Source organism: Patagioenas fasciata, chromosome 12, assembly GCF_037038585.1.
Source record: "Patagioenas fasciata isolate bPatFas1 chromosome 12, bPatFas1.hap1, whole genome shotgun sequence".
Lineage (NCBI taxonomy): Eukaryota > Metazoa > Chordata > Aves > Columbiformes > Columbidae > Patagioenas > Patagioenas fasciata.
Genome location: NC_092531.1, coordinates 20,426,534 through 20,446,544, shown reverse-complemented (window position 1 = coordinate 20,446,544; position 20,011 = coordinate 20,426,534). Strand labels below are relative to the sequence as shown.

The 20,011-nt window shown below is 41.6% G+C and overlaps 1 protein-coding gene across 3 annotated transcripts in view; it reads right to left on the bottom strand.

The window, feature by feature from the left end:
- Nucleotides 1–20,011, bottom strand: part of AGBL1 (AGBL carboxypeptidase 1) — a 275,197-nt gene that overhangs the window by 87,125 nt on the left and 168,061 nt on the right. The window lies entirely within an intron of this gene.

The window sequence follows — 20,011 nt, the reverse complement described above, 5'->3', positions numbered from 1 at the left end:
CTTTTAGAGCACAAAACAGCTCTGCATCCGATCGTCTGATGGGAGCTCCAGCTCCATTTCCAAAACTGTTCCCTCAGCAGCTCCCAGGAGTCCCCACTCACAGTCCTGGCACCAGCCTTACCCGTGGTGTGAGCTCCTTGCCAGCATGGCCTGCACTTGACCTCTACTAGATATTAGTTAGTGGGGCTCTTATGGGTAACGAGGACAGGATGTGTTCTGGTAACCCATGACAGGCTGAGCTCTGATCTCATATTGATTTTTATTTTCTGCATAAAGCTCTTGTATTTCTAAACTATTTGGGGATCCCTGCACCTGAGCAGCTCCATAGAACTGAAAGATTGTTTCAGAGCCAAAAACATGCAGATAGATGGATGAAACAGGAGATTTCTCACATAAACTTCTGCAGCTCTCTCGCAAAGCTTATTTTCTGCATTTTTGCTGGAGGACACAAACTCCTTGGATAGGGTGAAAACCATCACCTCATCTCTAGCGGTTCTGGCATATGCAAATATCATCTAGCATTACAGATACCCTATCTGATCACAAATATGTTTTCCTATAGTGAAGATGTTCCGAGACCCTGTGAGAAAAGCATGAATCTGTAATTATGATGATGAAACTGAAAAACTCAAAATACAGAGCTGAAACAAACCGAGTGGTTGGGCAACTAGATAAGCACATTACCTGCCCAGAAGAGCACACAAATAATTTGAGAAAACATAGCCCATGTGATAGGCAGGGTCTAGGGTCTCTGGAGAACTGACTTATTCTCTCTGAACAGTCTTCTAAGAGTTTTTATCACAGTAGGCAAATCTCCTGCACCATTTCTTCTCTCCATCCTCTTCACCTTCACTACAAGCTTTGCTATGCAAGATCTATGTACAATGAACTATAGCAATAATTAATAATAGTAAGAAAACAGAGGGAGAGGCTTATGGGAACCAAGGGTCACTAATGTGAAACAGCAAGGGTGCTTAGCAGCTCTACATAGATTCCTAGACAGTTTATTATTTTACTTTAAAAGACATAAGATACTTTAGTGCAGCAAGACTTAGAACCAACAGGCAGAAGTGGTGATATTTCTGAGGAAAAATATGTCATTTCTACTGGAAAAGAGTTATTTTGTCAGGGGCAAAAAATAAAAAGAACATCTCACAGCTTTCCCTGGGGTGCATCTCAGGGTCTTGCTTCCAAGATCAAGGCAACACACTAAATACCTATCAATCCAGGAGATGCGAATAGTGACTATGTTAAAACTCAGCCTGTGGCTTTATGATTCCCTAGAGCTTTATTCAGGATATGAAGAGGCCTTAAGAAACTATGAGCAGAGAAATAATAATAATAAAACTATAATATACCTCAGAAGCCTCAGACAGTAATTGCTCATGCACTGAAGTTATCTGCTGCACAATGGACCCATATTGCTTTGATACCAGACAGCTCAGGAGTAACAGCTGGAAACCTCAGCTAGAGCATTACTTGTTAACACACTTTTTCACTTCAAACACAGACAGACTTTTATTTTTTAACTCAGATAATTCTCCCCCCCTCTCCTTCCTCCCTCCTCAGCTCTCAGAGGGTGGAGCTGGAGGTGCACAGCATGGGTACCATTAAACTGAAGCTGTTGACAGAACTGACGGATCAAACTAATGTTATTGATGGCAACTGCCAGCAATGCCAGGAGCTGATGTAGTGGTTAATAATCAGTCCCACTTGCATTGCTGAATGGGAAGCCTGGTCTCCAGGCACTTCCCTTGTAGCTTTGCAGCACACACAGTTGTAAAAATGTTGAGACTGTGCTTACAATTCAGAGTTGTGAAAATATCCTACAAGAAATGCAAGCAAGAAAAAAAGAACAGAAGAAGTGGTCCAGCTCGGTTTGCTTAAGGAGCTGATGGGAGAGACAACTCCACGGCAGCAAAGCTGTGTTACTTCTACGTGTCGTGACAGTATGTGTTCTGTTTGTCACAGCTGCTGTGCCTGACAGCATCTGCCCTGCAGTGTCCTGCCGGGCTGGATTCTCCGTGACCTCGTCTTTCTCTCTAGCAATGCTTTACGGCTCTGTCCTCCTTTGGATACATCTATATAAACAGTGGAGCATGGTGCAAGGGCTTCCAAACCAGCAGAATCTAAGCAAATTCTAAAGCAGGAAACAGGATCACTGCACCAGAAAGCTGCAGACAAGCTCATCAGTCCTAATAATTCCAGCCTCAGAAACCTCCTAACAAAGCTATCCTGCTTTGATGACCAGCTCATATCTCCACACAGTTTCTGCTGTTACATCAAAGTACCAGTCTGGACCAGCACCAATGTGCTGCATCACACTCCACTGCGCAACACAAATGTGTCCACTGGTTCCATGGACCTGTCATGAAGTCTTTTGCAGGCATGTTAAGGCATAACACGTTGTTTCCTGTCTATTATAGAGAATAATGGAGCTAAACAACTTTTCCTAATCCCTTTTCGTATTTTCATACTGCAACAGACATCATGGGAGGAGGTTACATCTAATAACAGACCAAGTTCTGGATATATTTATTTTTCATGGAAGAAACAAAATGCAGAGGTAGATGACGAGGCCACTCAGATGAATGAAACAGAGACCTAGTCTATTAACTCTTGGTCTATTTAGACCAATTAATTTATTTCTTTTTCTGCCAAAACTGTTGCTAGCATAAGAGCTGGAGCAGTAGGATGCTCACCTATGAGTAACACTCTCATACTAATAGGAAACTGGGAAGCAGGAAAAAAAAGCTATTCCTTGACTTATCACTCGGTCAGGATATTGTCAATACAAATTTTCCTAAACAAAAATCAAATAATACTGGAAAGAGAGTACATTCACACTCAGCACTGATGCATCAAATAAACATCCACAACAAGATGCTTCTAATATCTCTCAACTTGTCCTTAAAATGCTTCGCAGACTAAATGACAATGCAATGGAAAAGCCTTCTTATTCATTACTTATATGCTTTAAACACTTCCACAGCCAAAGGCAGCAATAATTTCATAACACAGATATTGTTGAAGAAGGTGGAAGGACTCCAGAAGTTCAATTAGAAATTTCTTCACAAGGGTAACTAGAGCTACAGTAAAATTAGAGTTAGAAAATACTAATAAACACAAGCAGACAGAAAATTTCAGACGCATCAATTGTTTTCTGTGCTCAGAGAAAAGAGACCTTTGGCATCCAGCGGGGACAACTCTGTGGCCTCTCCCACTTTTTGTCACTGTTCAGTCCTTGGAGCAACAGCTTTTCCCTGCAAACTCACTTCCAGTCAATACATATACATACATACTTACAGAATATTCTCTGCATCTCAATAGCTTTACACATTCACAACAGTTATGCCCTAAGGCTGGGTATAAATAAATTGACAGTCTGGTTTCTCACTAATCACATCAGTGAGCTCTCCCTTGGAATATTAATTGAAACCATTTGGAGGCTCTAGAGGACAAACCAGGGAGCTGAATGAAACATTTGGTGCCTCGTGTCTGCAGCCTTAATTTTAGCTTGGGCCAGCCCTGAAAGATACTGTCCTTTCAACCCCCGTGAATGAAAATATGCAGACACACGTCTCAGAACTGGCTATTTAGGCAATGAGGACAGTGGGGAATGAGCCAGGTTTTCTCATGATCCTTAAGCAGCAGGTATAGCATGCAAAACAGATGAAGTTAAAGGGATGTGGATGGAATTTGGGCCAAAGGATTTCAAGAGGATTGAGCAAGACAGAAAAAGCTAGCAGGAATTTCTAGAAAGAAAGATGAGAGGGGCTGGAGTTAGAGACAGAAGATAAAAGGACAGGAGAGATAAAAGTGTGAGAAAGAAGGAAGGGTTGTTGAGGTCAGTGGATGCTGATATAGAGGAATGATAACAAGAGAAAAACTAATGGAAACTTCTACCCCCTTCTCACCCTTGGAGAGGTGTGTCTTGCTCTGAACATCTGTCCTCATTACAGCTGGTACTTTGGCCACACAGTGAGGAAATAAGGCCCAATTTGCCTTGAATCCCCACACTAAACTTTGCTGAACTCAGCTGCTGTTTTGGCTGAGCAAACTTCTTGAGTACAGAAGCAAAGAAACAGTAATTATTTTAATCATTCAAATGGACTCTTTCCCTGGGTAATGATACTTATATTACAGGCAACACCATTCAAGGAACACAGTGAATGAGAAGATGAAATAACGTCTCCCACCGATCTGCTGGAGAAAGAGTCCTGAACAACCTTCTCATGGGAGAACTGGGCATTTAACATATAGAAAAACTTGTGGCCAAGTTCTCAAGAAAAACTATTATTTAGCTTATGAATTCTCCAGACCTAGTGCAGGAAAGTGTTTCCTCATCCTTTCTGGTATCCTGACTAGCTATTGGTCTGACATTCCCATCTCCACACACTGCCCTCACAGTATTTCCACAACTGTCTCCCTGTCCTTTCCCTTCATTCTTTTCTCCTTTCCAAACTTCCCTGCTCCTCCCTCAGCATCTTTTCTCCGTTCCTTAATCAGCTCCCAGGAATGACTCAATCCTCAATGCATGACAAGCTCATAATGCGTTGGAAGAGTCAAAGAAATTATATTAGTGTTGCATTTGCCAAATTTGCCAGCCTCGGCTGGCCAATTTGCTTGTTTACTCTATTCCATACACTGCTATCTCATGTTTTGTGTCAACAAATTGCAAACTATCCAGGATGAGCACAGGGGTGACTTTTGCTTTCCACCAACCCAAAGACTGCACACTCATACACAGAGGAATGCTTCCATGTCCACTGGATGCTGTTATACCTGTTCTGCGTTCCTGTACAAGACTGAAGGTGGTACCAGGTACCAGAAAGCCCAACTTTGCCAGGCTGCTTCTTGAATAGCCATAAACGTGAAGGGTGGTCATGTCCAGAACAAAAGAAGAACAAAAAGAGAAAGAGAAATGAGGATATTTTGCTTCTACAGACAAAACATATAGGAAGATGCTATTCTTTGCAGAGTTCCTGTTTTCCAATAAAGTTGAGTAGAACATTGGTTTTCTGTCTCATTCATTATTGTGTGACATGCTAGGAACCTATTTTTAGGCTTTGAATAGAGCTGGACTAGCATCAACAGGCTATCCCTCTCTTTGCAGACACTGAGCAATCTTTTACCTCGTTCAACAGCGTCTTCTCAAATAGAACTGAAGAGGCTGACTGAATGATATGCCAGGCCAGAACTGAGCACTTTGGAAGAACCTGCCTTGTTTCACAGTGACAAGGTCAGAAGTGTCTCAAGTTCTGACCTAAGGACTGGGGACAGTTCTGGGGAGGAGCAGCCTGCCTGTACCATCAGATGAAGCGGTGTGTTCTTGGAAGAGACAGTCCAGTGGGCAAGTTTTGATACTACAGCTAACAAAAACAATGGGCAATGATTTTTTTTTACTTAAAGAAAAATACCCAACATGTTAGTTCCTAAAGGAAAACAAATACCGCTCCAGGATATTTAAGCCTCCTACTTGCTAGACAGGGAACAGAGCAAGGAAACTGCTCAGTCATGTAGAGATCACAGGGCAGCATGAGGAAAATAAGCGATTACCTTAAGTTGATGAAAATGGAGTGCTTTATTCAAGAAAGCACCTTTCTTCCCCGTGCTCCGTTTTCAACACGTTAACTGGTATTACCCCATGTGACAGTGTCTTGAAAATTTGTGAGTAGTCATGACTTTCACATTTTCTTGCTATCTGAACACTGTGGAACCTGAAACAAGTCACAGCCTGAGGTATCTGGAGATTACTGTGAGGTGGGGCTCTAAGTCTATCTGACAATCTGTGTAAAATGAATTAGGCCTTAAAAGCAGTCTGGGAAAGCAAGAAGTTAAAATTTTTCAAGACCTAAATTGGCAGCCTAATCCCTGGATCACTTTTCCTCTCTCTCTACTTCCATTTAAAAAGTTTGCCTGTATAAATAACTCCAGTGTACAGAAAAGTGACCAGACTCTTAGTCTAACCAACTCTTATTTTCTGCTATAAATTTAACCCATTTGGCTATATTTCACTATGGGAGTAAAATAGTTTTCTAATCTTGGCTAGTGATTAGCTTGGAACACATGCCTTGGAACAAAAGGATTTATGATACTTATAACTTTATTCTGGCTAATGTAAATGCAGATGCTCTTCATAAAGTGTCTAACCTGTTTTAAAAAGTCTTAATAAGGTATTTGGTTTCATAATGCCATCCACTATGGTGATCCCTCTGGCTTAATTATGTGTTACATGAAGAATCAATTGTTACATCTTAATTTCATGAAATGGTCTCATATTATATTATAAAAAGCCTTGTTATTTTTCTATGTGGCTTTAAAGTATTTAAAGTGTAATACTGGGAACTTCCAAAGTAGTTTTTATCTTAAAACTCACTGTGCTATAAACTACAATGGACAAAACCTTACAGCCTTTCCCTCTTATCCCAATAAAATACATGATATTCCTCCCATCACAGAGATGATGAAAACATATATTGACAGAAATGACACATCAAAGCCAGAGTGCTTTTCTTCCCCATTCAAAATGAGACCTCAAGGTCGTGGTACCTCTCAATGTTGTGCCAACATAGGGGTTGAAGCTCTTGAGTAGATTAGTGAGAAGCCAACGCAGCATGACCCAGACATTACCCCCATTGCTCCAGCCTGAGAAGACTCCGTTCCCACATTATATTCATTGCTCTGCTCCCATGTCAGCGCATTACAGAGACTCGCAGACCGGTGAAAATGTGTCTTGACCTGGCAGCAATGTTATGTAGAGGAGAATCCAAGGGGATGATGAGCCTGCTTCCCACTACACTGCTGACAGACATCCCACCCCTGCAAAGCCTCTCCCCAACACCACTCAGTGTTCCTTCTGTGCTGTAATGCTTTATTCCTTCCTGTTATAACTCAATAGCTCTACTGTCCCTAATGCCTTCCCCATACTGAAGCTGCCTTCCAGGCCACTAAACACTTTCATGTCCTCCCTCTAGCCCCTCTTTATCACCACTTCGTCTCTTACAAAAGAAATGACCCAGAACAAACAGGGTACTCCACAGGAGGTATTACCATCCATGTCTGTAGGGATATTATATCATCTTCCAAGTCTACCTCTTTCTTCACACATACAGGCATCTTATTCACCTTTTTCTTTATTGCTGCTGCTGCACATGGCACAGACATCTTTATCAAGCTGTCTTTATAATAGCTACTAATGTTTTCCTGAACCATTAAAGCTAATTCAGAGCCCAGCCATGTGTCGGAATGTTTTAAACTATTCCTTCAAACATGCTTTGCCCTGCCACCGCCTATGTTTCATCTTCCATACTAGTACCCTCAATCTTTTAGTCCTCATTCCTACTGTATAATTTGTAGCAGCTGCAAACAGTAAATATTATCTTACTGTTCTGCTTGAGTTCCAGTCTTTAAAATTATAAATGTCGATCAGCGCCAATTCACAGTGGTAGCTAAAATCTCCTTCCTGTCAATTTCTTTCCATCCCAAGGATGCTTTATGTATCCCAGCTTTTTAACTAGGTTTTGACTACACGGTCCTTTTGTGTCTCGCTCCATAACTCCCAAAACTTCTTGATGTCTTTTTTTTTGCAGAAGGCTGTCTTCTGACTCATCTAGGATGACCAGCAATCCAATCTGCATAAAAATTAGTCTTGGCTCACCCTTGGAAGCCATAGGCAAAACTTTATATACCATTTTTCCTTTGTCTTCCAGTCCCTGTACCTCTTTCAAAAAAAGTCCACTATATTATCAAGGCATTATTAACATTCTCAATCATTGTGTTTCCTTATCCCTGTGTTATTCCAGTGCCTGTGGTTCTGTTATTGGTGGTTCTCTCATCCCATGAAGTTTTTAAACTCGGGGAATCATAATTAGCACCCTGTTAAACATGTTTTAAACAGTCTGCTATCTAGTCTGCTGGTCACTTTTAGCAATTTCTTTTTAGTAGTTCAAATCCTTTGTTTCTTAGTTTCCTTACAACTCTTACGGGAACAAAACAATGGGCTGAACCTGACTCTCTGAGTTATAGCTGTAGCCAAATATAAAATAACATTAGGAGACAACCTGCAAGCATTGTCTTCACATATAAACCAGTCAGCGCAGTCCCACAGCATCCTGCTCTGTTCCCATCCTGCTCCAGCTCTGCCAATGTACTTGTGGCTCCAGGGCAGCACAAACAGCTCCAGAAAGCATCCAAATCTCAGCCTACACAATCTCTTATTATTCCAGTCCTGAGGGTTCCATACTTTCTTCCAGAGCCTCTTGATCATGCCTTGAAGCATATTTCTTTTTTCCAGATCTAAGCCTGCTCTCCACAAAATCACTTATTTCCTCTGACACCTTCTGCCAATGGCCTCAGAGCAGAACTTCCACCTGGTGGTGCTTTTTTCTGCCTAGACCCCATCACGCGTGACACGCCAGCTTCCATGGTGGAATAATTATGTGCACATGTTCAGAATAGATTATCCTGACACTGCGCATGGATCTCCTTAAATCTTACTTTAAATAGGTCCTTACATAGAGATCCAGAGGTGAGCTGTAAGGACACTGAGCCACCATTTCAATTTTCATTAATCTAATATTTCATGCACTGTATGTCCATCTCCTTATGTTGACACAACTCAGGAGCTATCTAAGACTTTTTTCCTAAATTATAAATGATTCCCCTCTGGCTAATTTCTGCTTTTTCATATCACAAATTCTCTTTGGTCATCTTCAGCAAACACCATCAAAGTTGGTGTCCCCACTTACCACTCCCTGCAATTCCAGGATCAGTGACAGGAAGCAACTATGATTCTACAATTTATTGTATTAGCAATTCTGAAACAACAAAGGAGTCATTGATTTTTTCCAAGCCAAAGGTTTGTGGGAAAGCACAAAAAGCATCTATGCCCAGCTCAGATCAGAGAGGAAAGAGACAATGAAGAGGAGAGGGCTTCCTCCAGCCTGGGCACTGCTCCCTTTGAAGCTGAAGAATGGGACCACAAGCAAGAAGCTGATGACTGTTTTCTTACAGATATCATAATTGTTCTGGCACAAGAACCTTCTTGCTGCTTGTCACATTTAATAGAAAAATGGGCAATAACAGTGAAAATCTGACCATTTCTTTTTTTCTTCTTTCATTCTTTTGAATACTCTGAACTAGCCACCTAGAGAATGGCTGATAACACTGAGGATAATTCAGGCAAAAGTACTGCAGGATCCTCTTTGATGTCTGCTCTGATTTAATATAGGTTCATGTAACAAATGTGTAATACAATAATTCCATGTAAAGAGTTAAACAATGTATGAGAAAGGGAGGTCACGGGGAGATTTTACCAGATAGCCCAAGGGCAAGTCACTGATCATTTCATTAAGAGTCTGGGTTAGGAGGGACATCCTGAGAACATAGACTCGACAGTCAGAAATCAAACATCAGGGAAGTTCTTTCAGGTGAAGCAGCGGCCATCAACTGCTAACCAGGGTTTACAGGTTTGTGGAGCCCAAAGGCTCATTTTATCACCAGCCCACACATCCAGTGGTACAAAGTAAACTCATAGCCACTAACATGGCTGATGGACACTTTTACATCATTTTTGGCTGGGGAAAAGAAAATATTATTAAAAGGAAAAAAATAAAACAAAAATTGAGATACAAACTGAAGCTTCTGTTTTATTGTAGGAGGGATGAATGCGATGGTGCTTGTTCACAAGGAACTGACCAGCAGCACGCAGATTACCTTAGAATTTGGACTGACTTACCAAGGAGAAGTATTGCTTAGATCTAGCAACTGGATGTAAACTTTTGCAAACCACCTATAAGCCTTTTTCCCTATATAATCCCACCAGCACAGGCTCAGTTTAACATCTCCACTTACTGTGCTTTTGGAGAGAAAGAAAAAAAGAAATCAGGGCTTTGAAGACTGTAAGGAACAGACTGAAGAAAGGGAGACAAGATCAGAGAGACAGAGCTCGGGTGAGGGGGAGGCAGTTATCTCCAGCAAGTAGGATAACTGATGTGACTCACACAAAAACATCTTACATTTCCCCTTGTATTGCCGTCGATATTTGCACATTGCCTTTTTCGGAGATGGAGACCATAGGAAGCAAATGCATAGCAGCTGATAAATGCTTCACCTCCTAGAGCATCAGGTGAGAAGCATACAGGTCTTGTAGAAATAAACTGCAACTCTGAGTCTTTGAAAAACCTACTGACCGTTCAGAGCAAAGCAGGCCAATCTTTATCAGCAGAGAAGATGCTGACTCCAGATTACAAGCTGTCAGGATTTCTCATCTTGCAACAGTACCACCTGAGAAAATTTGCATAAGAACTAGCTGCCTTTTTCTTAGGAGTCCTTTTCAACCTGCTTTTATGATTTCTACTGAAAATGATAATCCTCTGTTTGTGACATTGCAATCATTTCTGTTACAATCAAGTGTTTTGTCCAAAAGGAGGATTACTGCTTCAGTTTGGGGAAGTATGCAGACTTCCAGAGGAACAAAGCAGCCAGTTTTCAAGCAAATGACCTTCGTAATAGAGAACAAAAGAAGACAAAGATATAAAAACAACACTGCATATGATCAAGACCTGCCACTTCCAAGAGGCATCTGATGCCCTTTAAACCCATAAAAACTGATGTTTCCTACAGATGTTTGCACAATTGAGTTGAAAAACGTGGCAAAAGATATTTCTCTTCGCTGTGCCACTCCAACATTCACTCAGATTTTTCCTTTGACAAGATACCAACGTTTTAAAACTAATCATCAGACACACGTATCTAGAAATCCCACTGCAGTGCACAACTCCATGCTTTTAGCAGCATCCTCTGAGAAAGCAGCATCACCACACATGGTGTTGAATGTCAAACAACTGCCTTAAACCTGTGCCTCTGGCAGCTTCTCTGAAATCCAAAGAACAAACAGTTAAAAAGAAAAAAGTGCCTTTGTTTTGCCCTTTTTTTTTTTTTGCAAGAACATAATTTAACATGACTCTCCACAGAATAATTTGCATGGGATTACCCACAATGCACTACATTATGGTAATACACTTCAACCTCTGATGCATATTAGACCGACAGAGTTAAAAAATCTGTCAAAGTAAAAATAAATGATACAGGAAAATGATAATGTAAGACAGAACAGTAAACACTCTGCACTTGTGTAATCTGCCAAAATCCAGTCTAAAATTGGCCTGGGAAAGAGAACAAGAGTATTGTGCACTCAGAACAGCTTTAGGGAATGTTCCCAACTCAAGCAGAAAACAATACCTGACTGAGACATGGGTGTAATCACGAAGGAATGGAAAGTATAACAAACCAGAACTAAGAGCTGAATAGGAGACGAAGAGATTTTCTTCATTTCTATGATTTCCCACCAGGTAGCAATCTGAAGGGAATATTCCCTCTTGCTCATCCAAGGATGGTTTGGTTCACTGCGCTTCACCACACACATTTGCTCAATCCGCCTTCTGCACCTTCTTCTGATGCTGGTAGCAATTCCTAATAGATCCTGGATAGGGTCTATGTTCAAAAGCAGCTGGCCCAAAACACTGAGCCCCAGGGCTGTATCAGTCACAGAATCCAAACTACCAGCTTCTCCTTCCTGCAGTCACGGATGGCTGCTCAGCCCTTCACTGGGAACAAACACTCCCTGGCATTTTCTAGCATTGAGCTTGAACTTTCCCATATAAAAAAGTTGCAGGAAAATAGTATCAAATGTACCTGTCCCCTTCAGTTAATTCCACACACTGTTTTCCTAGTAATTTAAGTAATCAGATATCACTACTCAAATCTCTAATCAAGGTGTAAGTCTGTTTTGGTATCCAGTGAAGAATCACTTATCCGGCCAGGGGACTTTCCTGTGAAGCCCCCAGACAGGGAATGGCAGAGGATGCCATGGGGGGAACAAGGCACGGGGCTGGTCGAGGGGAAGGGATACTGTAAGAAGCAGTATTTTCTACCAAGGTCTTATTAGTTCTCTCAAAGCTAAGTCACAGAAATATGAACAAAACAAGGAATGAGGCCAAATTGTATTTGCTGAAGAGGAGTTATAGAGATTAGTGTATTAATTAATCAAGACAACAATGTCAGCAAGGGCCTGACCTTTATTCCTGCCCTAGTAACAACTTTGTCCCTGGAGACTTTCAGCTTGCAGGCTAAAGCCATTTTGATACATCCCTCAATTAATCGCAGGATACCCTCTGGGAGATGGGAGAGCAGCACTGCAAGCTGCGAGCAGGGATGCTGAATCAGAGAAGGAGTGACCTAGACAAAGGCACCTCGTCAAGGGCATCGGCAGAGCTAGAGAGCCCACAATTCTCTTTACTTCCCAAACATCACCACTCACTGCTAGAAACAAAGTTGTTTGAAGTCTTAATCTGGAATTCTGTTGCGCTGCTTTTCTGTTTTAAAATCAGAGACTAACATGAAATAAAGATTAAGAACCACAAACACTCCAAAAACAAAGAAAAGAGTCTATTTTAAAAGGAACTTGTACTTTTTTTCTGTAATAAAACAACAGGAATATATGAAAACTCAGTCAGACAAAATGACAGACAGCTGCTGAGAGCAGGACAGCAATCAGATCTTCAGTTACCTCCTGCTTCTCCCCTTTCTCCCAAGGGCAGATGAGCTGCCCATGACCATACTCTGGGGAGCCTGGTTTCCTTTGCTCAATGTCACACAGCAGGTTCACCCTCAGCTTCTTGAGTACCTTCCTGAGGCCAGACAGGTCCAGCAAACCTCTGAGCACCACTGTCCCTCTGACAAAGAATCTCAAAGCTCTGTAGGGGCAGCTGGGTGGCAGAATACAAGGTCACAGTCCCAGTATGTTCACCTTGCTTAGCAGCAGTCGTACAGGACCTTGGCTGGCAAGAAGAGGTATCTGGTATCTGAGTTTCTCCCATTGATATCACTGGTCTTAATGGTTTTCTCAGAACAGGCACTCCAACTGTCCATCTCAACCCCAGATGAGCAATAGTGCAGAAGCTGTAGCTTGAACAAGAGAAATTGGTCCCTCAACCTGTCTAGGTAGCACTAGGTGAGCTGAACCTGCCTGTCCCTTCTCTTCAGCCCTACAGTCCTTCACATTCAGCCTGATGCTGGGGAAACCTCAGATAAGAAGGGACATGATGCTGATGGAGGTTGGACTGGTACATCTCTGCTTTCTCCCACACTCCTCAATATAGACATTACAACATCCTAAACCACAGCAAGATTAAGAACAACTTCACTGTGTTACATTACACTCATACATCTGACACTTCCCTGTCCATAAACAACTAACACATATCCCCTCTCAGCCATCGTATTCAAAATGGTCAAAGAGCTTTCCAGAACAAATAAAACTTTTAATTTTAGGTACCAAATAAATTTTTGTTAAAGCTAACATGGTTACTTCATGTTAGAATCCAACTACAAAAATAGATTTCTTTTCCCTTTTCCTTAGCTATTGTTGGCAAACATTAGTTCTAGCGAGAGAAGCTATTTCTGGACTTTTATTGGCAAGTGTTGTGTTCAGAGACTAAAGGCAGGAACTGGCTGACAGTGGTAAAAAAAAACAGCTAGACAAGACTTTCAAGAAATGCCAGTTTCTGCCAAGCTCTTATGCACATTTCTCTGTGCTTTATTAACTGCTACTAGTAAAGGTCACAGCTGCAAGGATCAGTGAGAAAAAGAAAGGCACATATGGAAAGTTCTCTGTCTCAGACTGACAGTCAGCTGCATGGTCACTGACAGAGATACCCTCTCATACTAATTTCATTTGTGCCTTTCACAGAGGAAATTCTGCTGTTTCTGAGTACAAAATGCCTGCTAAACATTATTAAGGTGGAATTTCTAGCAGACTTTAGTACATTGTATTATCTCCTACTCGGGTTGATGTGCACTAAGCAGACACGCTTATACATCCATGCATACACATGCATGACCACAGAGGGACATTTCTAAGACACAGGTACCATAATGAACAGTGCCCATAAGTACACAATTAATATATTTGTCACACACAAGTGCACATTTGCATACCTGAAGATCTGAGAGAAGACGTTTTGGACTAACTCTCACGCTCACATGCATGTAGCCACATCCAGTCGTAGTCTTTAACCAACATGGTTCCAAGTTTGCACTCACAAATATTCACCATGCTTAAACACCCCACGAGTACAAACACCCACCTCATGTGTGATTCAGGAAAGTACAGGCAGACAGCTAAAAGGAAACACACAGAGGTTTGTGTCTGTTTCTCTTGTAAATTGTGCACATGGTCTTCATGCATTTATTAGCATCATGCTAATAATTTCTAGTAATTAGTGTTATAATAGGAAAACACAAGAATGCAGATCTTGGTCCTTTATAAGTGAATTAATTACAGCTAATAATACCTGTCACCCCCATTAAATACAAAGGGACAGCACAGAATCTTTTTTTTTTTTCCTATTTCCTAGGCATTTGCTTCAGTGTAACAGGGATTTATTCATCAATGAGCTAGGAAACAACACAATAAAAATGACTAAATGGAAACATAAAAATTAAACCCCTTCACATAGAGCCAAGATGAGCAGTGCTATTACCCAGACTCTTCCGGACTCCTAATGAAAATAAAAAATGATTGGTAAATTATTTGTGAAAAATATACCCTGTTCTTTTTCACTTCTTTGTTCTTATGTGAACATAGTGCACTTGTCAGCAAACGATGGATTATGCAAGCTATAGTCATGCATAAGCATGAACCTGTGCTGTGCTTTCTGTGATGCTACCACTGCCCTGCTCATCCTCCTCTACCCGGCAGCCTCTGCCACTCTAGTTTCAGACCAGAAAATACAACAGATCCCACCTCCAGCAAACCCAGCTCCACCACTGCTGAACTTCCCCCTACATTCCCCTAAAGCCACTCCAAAGCCCCTTAGTCTGGTGTCAGTCTGAAGCCAAGGAGTGGAAACACAAATATTCAGCTACTGAAAGCATTCAAATCTACCTGGGATTGTCATCTCCTTCCCTTTTCCTCTGTGCAATTCTGTCGCCTCTCTTCTGCATCTGAAACCCACTAAGGATTATGTACAACCAGTAAAGTCAGTGTCTTAATTTAGTCCCTGCAGGGGACTCCGTAAGAGCTCTGTAAGAGCTGTGGGAGCATCCATTCACAGAGGCAAAACTTTTATTCAGAGGCATATAGTAAGCTTGCAGAGGCACGTTACATGAATTCTTTGTGGAATTATCCTCTCCATGTACACTACTGTAGATTCTCCATCCGAATGGAAAGCAAATTCTATGCTATCTTATAGACTGAGCTCTCTATATGTAACAAGTAATTTTGTGCCATTGCACACAGAAGTGCCATGTACCACAAAGGAAAGAAATAGGGCTTTTTTTTTTTTTTTTGCCTCTCCCCCCCTCCCTTTCCTTTGATATACCAGCACATATACATGAATGAGATCTATTTGGGGGTTATGCCAGGCCTCTGTAGCACTGACACAGAAATATTATGGTTAAAACACTTCTGGTTGTCTTGGGAGCATTCTACTTGTCTCAAAGAGAATGCCTTCAATTACTGATTCTGCCTTTTTGGAAGCTCTTTAAAGTTTAGATTCTGGATGAGAAGTTATGAGATCTCACATTTAATTCAGTTTATCATAGCTGTACGCTCTCAAGTGAAATCAGTGGAACCGATGGATAACAGGAGCATACTTAATGAAACACCTTGGGAATTGAAATATCTGTCATTCAATGTTCATGAAATAAGCCTCTCCAAAATTTTACCCTCCCTTCTTTCGAACCGTCAGGATCTCCAGCAATGGCAGCCTGACCTTAAATACCATCTGGACTGTACTTATGTATTCTGAGCAGGCCTAGAAGTGCCACATGCTTCTCATTCTTGGGAGGCATGAGCAGATAAGAAGCCAAATCTGTACCACAATGAATTTGATCTCTCTTCAGGCTGTCCCTCTTCTAAGAAACTTTTCATATGAATTAAAAAAATCTACCTGAGTTTTTTCTCAGTATGCGTGACAAAAGATTATTCCAAAGAAACATAGATTCCTACTTTCTAGCAATGAACTCACAGAAGATGTAATTTATGCTACATTAGTCAACAGCAGACACTAAAATGTTAGCTGAATACCCCAATATCAAGTGTCTGTCCTTGTAATTAGTATCAAAGGCATGAATAACAAGTCATCATTTACACATCTACGAGGTACTGAGTATCTCTGAATCAACAAGTTGATTGTACTTAAATGGAATCTGACACCACATCTCCAGTTGAAATGGTCTTGCTTTTTCCTGTCCTCCTCTGCCACAAAATCCATCCATGTTGTTCTAATTGCCAAACTGCTTATGCTGAAAAAAACAGTTCTAAATAACTGTCGAAGACCCTAAAGGAAAAGCCAAGGAACCTACGGTATTTTCCTTTGAACCTTTTTCCACAATGCAGCAGGTAACTTCAGATTAAGGATGCGGGCATTGCCTGTGCTGTTTTGCTTTCCACCACCTTGGCAGCCCTCACATCACTAAGTGTCATTGCACTGGACTTCCCTTCTGCTCCAGGCTCAGCTGGAAGAAGGGATGGGAGAGGACCTCAGAAGACAATTCGCCTCCTCTTGCTGTCCTGTGGGCTACCATGTGCAACACGGGCACAAATGCCAGTTTTCAGAGTGTGCTGCCCATCGGCAGGCTTCGCTGCAATCCCATCCACGGCACTCCACACCTCCACTCTAATTAGCTACAAATGTATAATAAAGGAACTGAAAGAGATTATCTCCCTAACTTTGCATTTGCTAAAAGGTCACCAAGGAAATGTGAATTCTTCCTGTGAACAGAGATATCAGAAGATAATGAAATCTGAACTCGATCATTGCTGTGTGCATTTTCTTTTGAGTCTTCATTTAGAAATGAGCTCCCTTTCCCCTGCACAGGCTACTACAGACTCCCACATGTGCTAGTCAAGAAAGATTGAGCAGGAAGGCTGAGAGTCACACTTCTCTGCCTCCTCCCTGCCCCTCCAGCACTAGTAACGGTGAGGGTGTCACACTACAGCAGAATGCCGCACAGTCCATCATTTTAGCTGCACCTAGCCCAGTACAGACCCACAAGCAACCCCACATGATATTACATGTATATACACAAGATACACACACTTGTATACTTCAAGCAGTAAATACCGATGCCAATTACATACATTTTGTGTTCTGCCTATAAGCAGAGATAAATGCACTCACACACATACACACACACTTGTGCACAACTTCTTCCAAGCAAACACATACAAGCACAGAGCTGGCTACAGCATATACACATCCACTTAAAAAGCATAATTACGTACATCCTATTACTCACCAGTGCTAACACACCATTACAAACCTGCATGTTCATGTCTGTACTCAAACGCACACCCTTCCTGACCCCCACCTCTAGGAATGCAAGAAGTCCGGGAATCAATAACCACTTACAGACCTTCAATCCAACACTGTCAACTTTGTTCTCCCCTGTTAACAGTGACAGACAAGCAGACTAAAGATACAGGTCATCAGTATGCTGGGGAGGAGAGGTGGGCACAGCGTCAGCATAAGAAGCAGGCAGATGCTGCTGAAGCCAGTAGAGGCTGTTCTTGCCTCCTGCAACCAATTGAGCAGAGCCTGCCACCGTCCCAGACATCTTCTGCTTTATTCCCAGGACATCAGTGCAACCAGACAGAACAAACCAGGGCAATAACCACAGTCCCTTTTCCTGAAACAACATAATTGTACATAGGAAGATTGAGAAAGAACCGAATTCTTATCTGTTTCCGAAGCCTGAGCAATGATCTTGTCCACTTAAAGATGTGCTACGTGGCCAGCATCACACCAAAACAACCTGAAATCATACCCTGTGGAGAATACAGCATGAAACAAAATACACTTCAGACACAGCAGGTTGCTGTTAAAATTGTCAGGGTGCTTTGCTGACCTTTTAAAGCGAGTAAGCATGCAAATGCAGTGCACCAGAGAGTGGTCAATACCTCTGCCAATGAATTTCAACCAACTTTGCAGCATCCAGAATAACCCAAAAGCTCTTAGTATTCCCAGCCTGACGTGAGCTCTAATCACATACCTTTGTCACAGCCCACAGCCTTACCTGCACAACCAGCACCTGAATATCCCAGAGCTACTCAATCTCTGTCCACAACACAGCCCCATTCTTACAATCCCAAGTTTCTCACTGAATCTATATTCGGAGATCTCACTTCTGCATTACTAACAACTTCTATTATGTCGGGCCTGAATCTCTCCTGAGCAGAGACCAGCATTAATATAAATATAATTATGGTTGTTTAATAAATGTATGATGTCTGCCAATCTATCTCGTTAAATTAACCACAGGAGTGAATTTTGCATTAGTCGTGACAAGGTTCATTTTCAAAGCTGACATTTAATACCAGTCCCCAGCAAGAATCATCCTTCAGGGTACACAAATCACAGGATTTGGTGAGTATCTGTGAGGACCTAATGTGTGAAACCACAGAAGCAGTTTTGGTGGCTTGCTGAAGGTATCCAGTGTATGCAACACTTATCTAGAGCTGATCAACCAGATAAGAAATAACAGGTATTTCAGTATATGTGGGAGCTAGTGGGGTTGTGCTTGACTCATAAAAAGCTGCAGCACTTTGACCCCTGGAAGCCCTTCCAAACACTAAACATACTGGCTTGATCAGAAAAGTGACTGTTCTGTCACTCTTCCAGACCCAGCCTGAGCTTTGCTCTCAGTTCCTATTTATTTCATTCTCCCTCACTGGAAAAGGCAAAAGGGTTGCTCATAAAAGGTCATTGCAAAATCAGTGTCCACCTGCCTACTGCAAAATCCATATGGGCCATCAGATCACAAGGAACATGGAGCCCATCACAGAGCACATCCATTGCATTCATCTTCAGTGGAAAGGTTCCTAGTAGCACAGGCTACAGTGTTGATGTCAGGTGCCTGTTCACCTGGGTGCAGGACACCTGAAGGTTGCGAGCAAGGTACCAAGTTACTCAGGCTTGTTTGTGTTGTTATAGGGTTGTTTCCATTCCTTCCCATCACTGCCAAAAAAATGAGGCATATATGCTCTGGACCATCATGGCATGGGTGCACAGCCCTTCTCCCTAACTCAGACAACAGCCAGATTAAAGCTTATTACTTCTCAAAGCTAGGAAGAAAAATATAAAGAAGGCAATATAAATGGAATTGAAGGTATAATATAATGGAAAAAGAGAGTAGCGAAGTGAATACCTTCAGAAGTGCTAGATTCCTCTTCCACTGTTTTCGTGTAGTGCTAGCATTTCAAAACGAATATTCTTCTCACCCAACTTTCAATTACCTTGCCAGATAAAATCATTTTATAAACTACCAGCTTCTCCTCCAAATCAGAACAAGTTTCTGCACCCGCAATTTGCCAACCAACATCTTTTAAAGAAATCAGAAAAAAAGAAAAAAAACAAAATAGTACCTTCTGCTGAAATGCAAACTGCCCTTCTGATCCCGTGGCAAAAGCAAATCCATATATCTATTTTAAGCTATAATTTATAAACTAAGTGTCCTCCAGCACAAAATAAGCTGTTGTAAAACGGACACAATTTCTGGGCCTTTTTAGCCCCAGTTGCACATAGCTGTACTTCTCTCTCAAACTCATTTGCAATATCTTCCTCAAACTCATTAAAAATAATCTCTTATTGCTATTTTGTATGAATCTCTGATTCATTTTTCTTGTGGAGTTCAGTCATTAGTTCCAGCACCCCCAAAGGAAAAGGAAAATTTCTGCTTTATTCCAAAAGCTAAGAAGAGGTAGGACACAGTGAGAGATTCATTCAGAAATGCTTTGAGAAAACAATTTGTGGTGGTGTTTTTTTGCTGTTTTTTATCTAAGCCAAAACTTCTTTGTGGGAGTATAAGAGATTAGAGGTGACTTTTCTCAGGAAAAGCTGCTCAACTCTTGGGCAAAATCTTTAATCAGACCCCACAAGAAAGACACCCTTTCTGGTTGAGGTCCCCTCTTCCCTATGAACAATTACATATTAATTGGAGCAGC